The sequence below is a fragment of the Quercus suber genome, unplaced genomic scaffold (assembly GCF_002906115.3).
Source record: "Quercus suber isolate HL8 unplaced genomic scaffold, Cork oak 2.0 scaffold_3B, whole genome shotgun sequence".
In the NCBI taxonomy this organism is placed as follows: domain Eukaryota; kingdom Viridiplantae; phylum Streptophyta; class Magnoliopsida; order Fagales; family Fagaceae; genus Quercus; species Quercus suber.
In genome coordinates, this window is record NW_027071805.1 from 1962618 (window position 1) to 1968617 (window position 6000).

General features: G+C 33.8%; 1 long non-coding RNA gene across 1 annotated transcript; it reads left to right on the plus strand.

Moving 5' to 3' along the window:
• Positions 1 to 2845: 2845 nt before the first annotated feature.
• Positions 2846 to 4616, plus strand: LOC136066205 (uncharacterized). The gene is made up of 3 exons (XR_010627651.1): positions 2846 to 3052; positions 3588 to 3724; positions 4082 to 4616. It is a non-coding gene; the product is annotated as an uncharacterized LOC136066205 (long non-coding RNA).
• Positions 4617 to 6000: the final 1384 nt, after the last annotated feature.

Here is a 6000-nt window from a genome sequence, read left to right on the forward strand (position 1 = left end):
TGGTATATCTCTATTGAATTTAGTTGCTTTATTTTTCGAAATCCGTCACATCTAGTTGAAAAAGTCGTTGAAAAGCTTAAAATCATTGGACTTGATGTTTTTTAGTCAAGTTGGGTTTCATATGTTTTTGTGTATGAGACCGCAACTGGCTTGTTAATGTTAGGTTTTTGAAGGTTGAGACTCACGTCCGACTGCCAAAGTAGTTGGATTGGGTGGTAGCGGGTTGGGTGGGTTGGACACCCCTACTTGACACAGTTTTGGACAAAAGGGCTAGATGCTTACCAACTATTTTTCAAAACCTATGATAGATAGATAAGGGCTGTTTGGTCACTGGATTTTTGTTTTTTGTTTTCAAAACTTTACTAATTTCTTAAATTTGAGTTTGAAACCAGTTTTCAACCCACAAATTTGACATCATTTGGGTTTTGTTCCTATATTTGATAACAATTTTTCAAGAAGATAAAAACAAGAAATGTTGTTTGGGTGATATTTTCAGTTTTGAGAAAAAGTTGTGTTCTTAAACACTTTAAACGGTCACTGCAAATAAAGACACCCGATTCTACTTATATCTCTCTTCCTCTCTATCTATCTTCCTCACACAAAATATATATATATATATATATCTATACTACTATTTAAAGGGCTTCATTGTTTGGTCTGGATTTTTTTTGTTCGAAAATACCCCTAAAGCCTATGTTTAAGTAGGGGCAAAACTTGAGGATAACAATGTATATTTCTAACTCTCACATAAAACATTTCCTACAAAATAGGATCACTTTCCCACTAACCCACTTTTTCAAAACAACTATACATCTGCTGCTGTTGTTGTTGTTGTTTTTGTTTTTGTTTTTGTTTTTTTTTTTTTTTAAATCATCCTCACGTTTATCTTTGAATCAAATTTTTTTTTTAACATCCTCAAGTTTATCCAAAAAAAAAAAAAAAAAAAAAAACTAAACAGATACTCCTATATACAAATTTGATTACAATTTAAATTTAATAATTCAATGATTAAAAAAAAAGGCTCCCCAATTAATTGCTTCATTCCTCACCCTTGAAAATAGGTCACACAGATCCATTGTAAAATTCAAAACGCACTATTATCCATATTGGCAAGTGGCAATCCACGTTTGATATTTTTCATTTAAAAAAAAAAAAACAAAAAACAAACAACCACACAAACACGTTTAATACGTCTCCCACTCCAAAACATGGACAAAGTTTAGCTACAAATTGGTTGTAGCCTTAGGCTAAAAACTCACTTAATAAAATAAATATTACTACATATTTGAAAATCTAACCGTTGAATTACGTGTTCTTTACCCTCTTAATGCATATGTCAATTTTTGTGTCAATTAGATATCATTTACTATATAATCTATAATCTTATATTTTATGCATAATTTTAAATTACAAAAACTTGCAATTTAAAAATTTATTGATGACATAGCTATTGATCTTTAATTTTCTTGAAATTTTACAAACATAGAGGATATAAGAAGAAGATGCAATCCAATGGTGGATTTGTCAAAATTCACCTCCAATAAAAAGATATTGAGTGAGTTTATAGCCTAAGGCTACAATCGATTTTGTAGCTAAACTATGTCCCCAAAACATAAACTTCCCTCTAACATAACCTCCTACTACTCCTAACTTGTTATGTTATCAATTATCACACCACATCTAAATGTTTCCAACCACCATGAGTCTCTTAAGCAAAAACCTGTTTCCATAACTATTTTCACATTTTGGTGATTGTGCCATGCCCAAACCAAAGCAAAACAAAAACCAGCAAATGGAGCAATTGTTTGTAGTGGAAGCCCTTAACAAGTGTAGCAATAAAAATTTGTTCAAGAATGGAGGTTGAAACCTATGTGAGTAATGCCCAATTTTCTTGATTTTTTTTTCTTCAAGGGAGTGTTAATCAAACATAGAAAGTTGTACTGTGTTATTACTAGTTTAGCACTAATGTCAATTGGATGCAATTTTAGATGTTGAAATCTTTGGTTAAAAATTCTTCTTTTTGAAACCAAATTCAATAAGCTATTGAAACCATCTTAATCTATAGACCTGACAAATCTATTTTGAAAAACACTTTCGTAAATATTACAATTTTTATTAAAATTTGTACCATGATTTTATGTATTTTTCATTTATATTTTTTATTAATAAAAGAGAGAGAGAGAAGAACAGACCAATTGAAAGAGGGCCGAGGAGAGTTTTTCCTTATAGAGCGAATCAATAGTATCCCTTTTTACTCGATGAGTAGAACCCTTCCTGCAAAACAGTACTAGTTCTTGAGCCCATACTCTATAAATTTATTGTTTGGGCTTATTGGGCTGAAAACCCAGCACTCAATTCAAATCGGGTCCTTACATGTATCAAATGGTTCAAGTTCTTCCAATATTAGTAGCCACGCTGAGATTAACTGTGTTGCTTTGACATTTCAAGATGGGTTAAAGTTGAAACCTCCCGGAAAGTATTAATTTGGTGATCATTGGGGTGGCTCCACTTGGAGCATGGGGGTCTCATTTAAACCCTTTGAACTGACCCAAAAAAATTACATATAATATGTTTTATTTTATTTTTATTTTTTTGGGTTTTGATCTCTTAAAATAAAATTTTGAACACCCTAATCATAGATTTATTTTTTATCTATATATATATATATAACCGAAACTTTTGGAACTTTCATATTTTTCCACATCAGTATTATTTAAAAAATAAAACTATTTAAAAATTTAAAACATCCATATTTTTCCACATAAGCATTATTTAAAAAAAAACTATTAAAAAGTAGATAATTACCTAAACACCGTTAACTATTTCTAACCCAATATAACTATTTCTCCCCAAAACAAACCTGATAAAACCTATTTCGACTGTCTCTGTCTCTCCTTCAAATGCAAGACCCATACGCAGGAACCCAAAAACGGAAAAGCTAGACGCAGATCTTTCTCTCTTCCCCTATGACGGTAAGCGAATTCAACTAAGCCATAAATGCTTCGCCTCACCTCACAACCAACCTAACATCAGACTGCTGGAATGGCTACAGGTAAAATCTTTTATATTAATTTTGGGTGTTTAATAGGATTTAGGTTCGGCTATTTTGTTTGGTTTTGATTTAGAATTGGTTTTTTATCAATACTCGAAACCCTAATATAGGTTCTCCCTCAATTTTGTTTCCTTTCAATATATCAAATTTTGCCACGGAATTGAAATAGTAAAAGGTGGAAGGGCAAGCTGCTTATGTGGCTTGGGGATATGGGTTTTGGCATCAAAATCAACTCCACATCAGAATCAATCTAGGTTGGATTATAAACTGTAACATAGCGATTATTTACTTTTTTGTTGATGGGTTGGTTTGATTTTCTTTAAACTTTGTATTTTATGTTGATATTGGTAACATAAATGTGCATACATATGTTTTGTATAGCAGACAGTTTATACTGTGATATATATTCTGTTTTCCAGGTTTTTTGACTGTCACATACATGTTATAGGTACACTTTGTCACAAAGCTATTCACTTACTTGATTATTATCAGGTTTATTTGTAAAGAAATTAAAATTGGTTTTTTTGGATTTTAGGGAGGCATTACTCATCAAGATTCTGCAGGCCATAAGGATACAAAAGAAGAGATTGTTGGCCAATAAATGAGGAAGAGCAGGGCAATGGGAAGATAGTATAAATTGGGGCATTGCAAAGCCAATACTCACTTTGATTGGTAATCTGGTGCCTTCTTTGTTTACTGCATAATTTATATTTTTTTAGAATTTGTTATTCTTATTCCATTGATATTGTGAGCTATAGATGGTTCTCTTAAAAAAGAACCATCAACCACTATAGGCATGAGAATTACAAATTTCATAATGATTTATGCATTAGTTAGAGATAATAAGTGCTCAGGTATAATATTTCCATCATTTGTGAACAAATCCTTGGAAGTTAAGAGTTCGGTACCACTGACATCTACATTCTTTAAATGCTTTAGATATTTAAGCATGCGCAACTTAAAGACAAATTAGCTATGTAGTAGGGGAATTGTACATATTATTAATTACTCTAACTCACTTTTACCCAGATCAACAAAACTTTGAGTTGAACAGCTGACTGAATTCAAATACAAGAATTATGAGTGTAAGTTATTATGTCCTTCACAAATCTGTTAAGAAAATTATTGGACTAGCCTTGGCCCTAATGTAGCACAAAATGCTACAGTAAATGCTGTTAACCTAGCCAGTTATGACTAAATGAAACAGTTAACATCATAGCATTATGTCTTTTAAGTTGAAATTATTTTGTATTTCAAAGTTGTTTCTATGTTAAACTACTTCCAAAATGTCCTGATTCTCTATACTTATGCGTTTAGACTGTATGCTGGAAGAATTGTGGTTGGATCTGTATCTAATTAAGATAAATTGGTTCTTTTCTTTTGTCTTTTCTTTGAATTTTTCTGATTTTTTTTTCTTTCATCTTCCCCTTTTAAAATCAGCATAAAACTAATATAATCTATGGCCCTCTCTCATGAACAATAACATTTAATTGTTTGCAAAGACTTGAGCAACTGAAATTATTACCTTTTTTTTTTTTCAAAATGGTAGCAATAGTCACCTTCTCCTTGCTTCATTTATACTCTTCAGATAGTGTGCCAGTCAAACCAAGTTCAAACTATATGCATCAATAATGATAAGCGCGAAACTTGAAACCAGGCAAGTCAAACAGGTGTTTATACTCTCCCTTAAATCTCCCCAAATGAAACCTTGCTCATAAAAGGCAGAAGATCATGCCGTTGAAAGTGGGAAACGTGGTGCCGCCAAAAATTTAATGTGGCACCCATAATTCTCAAACGCTAAAAACGCGCATCGGGCAGTCAAGAAGCCGCCAGCATCAGTATAAACTAAAGTGAGGCCATTTCGTCCAGTGGATCCGCATGTATCAAAACCTCCTCCCCGTTCGAGAGAACGTGCAGCAGAGTTTTGAGGGGCTATTGTGGGGTCCGTGGCCTGATGGCCTCGGCCATCATATAGCAGGCCCAGGCCATGCCGAGGATCGCAAGCTATTCCTGAAGGAAGGGGGGAAGCTCATTCTCCTGGATCCACGCCGAGGATACCTTGTCCTCGGCCTGACAAAGGTGATTTTGGGGAGGAGGTTAACCCCCAAAGTAAGCTGTCACTATCGCATTGATGCACTCAACAACCCCCCTGACCGCATTAATGGAGAGTAACCCCTTGGCAGGATAACGTTGGTTAGAGTGAGCCACTTGAGTGCGGATAAGGCTTCTGATGGGACGGACAACCAGAAGAAAAGCAAATAGACGATCAACAGATGGAAGCAGGAGAGAGGAAGATGAAAACTATAAAAGAAGAGCTAGTAAAGCCAGGAAGGAGAGGGGGGGAACCTGAAGGCCTCCTCGGCCATAGGCCGAGGAGCATTCCCCTTTTGTAGGAAACACTTAGCTATTTTTATAAAAGAAAAGTTTGAGCTGGTGATCGACGGCAGCACCTAAGCCTGTCAACCATCTCTATAAATTTATTGTTGGGCTTTGGGCTGAAAACCCAGCACATCCAATTCAAATGGGTCCTACAAATATCAAAGAGGCTAATAGTAATTTAGCTTAGTTAGAGTTCATAATCTATTTCTGTTAAAAAATGGCTAAATATGTAATTTTGCTTCACTTTTATATCTCATTCTTCCAAAAACACAAAAATATAAAAATACAAGATCAAATAAGATAAAAAAGAATCTAGCAGAACACATAATGGGATTTAAATTACAGGTAGACAACTTAAATTTTGGTCAAATCTCAGGGAGTAAAGTGTCAAATTTCAAGTTACAGTAGGTAATTAAATTTTGGTCAAACCTCAGATGTGTAAGTTGTAATTTACCACAAAAAAAAAAGAAAGAATGAATGAGTAGACTTTCTAATGTAACATGACACTTTCCCATATACAAAGTGTTTGGAGGTTTAGGTGAAAAAGGGTTTGAGTTGCACGTCAATAA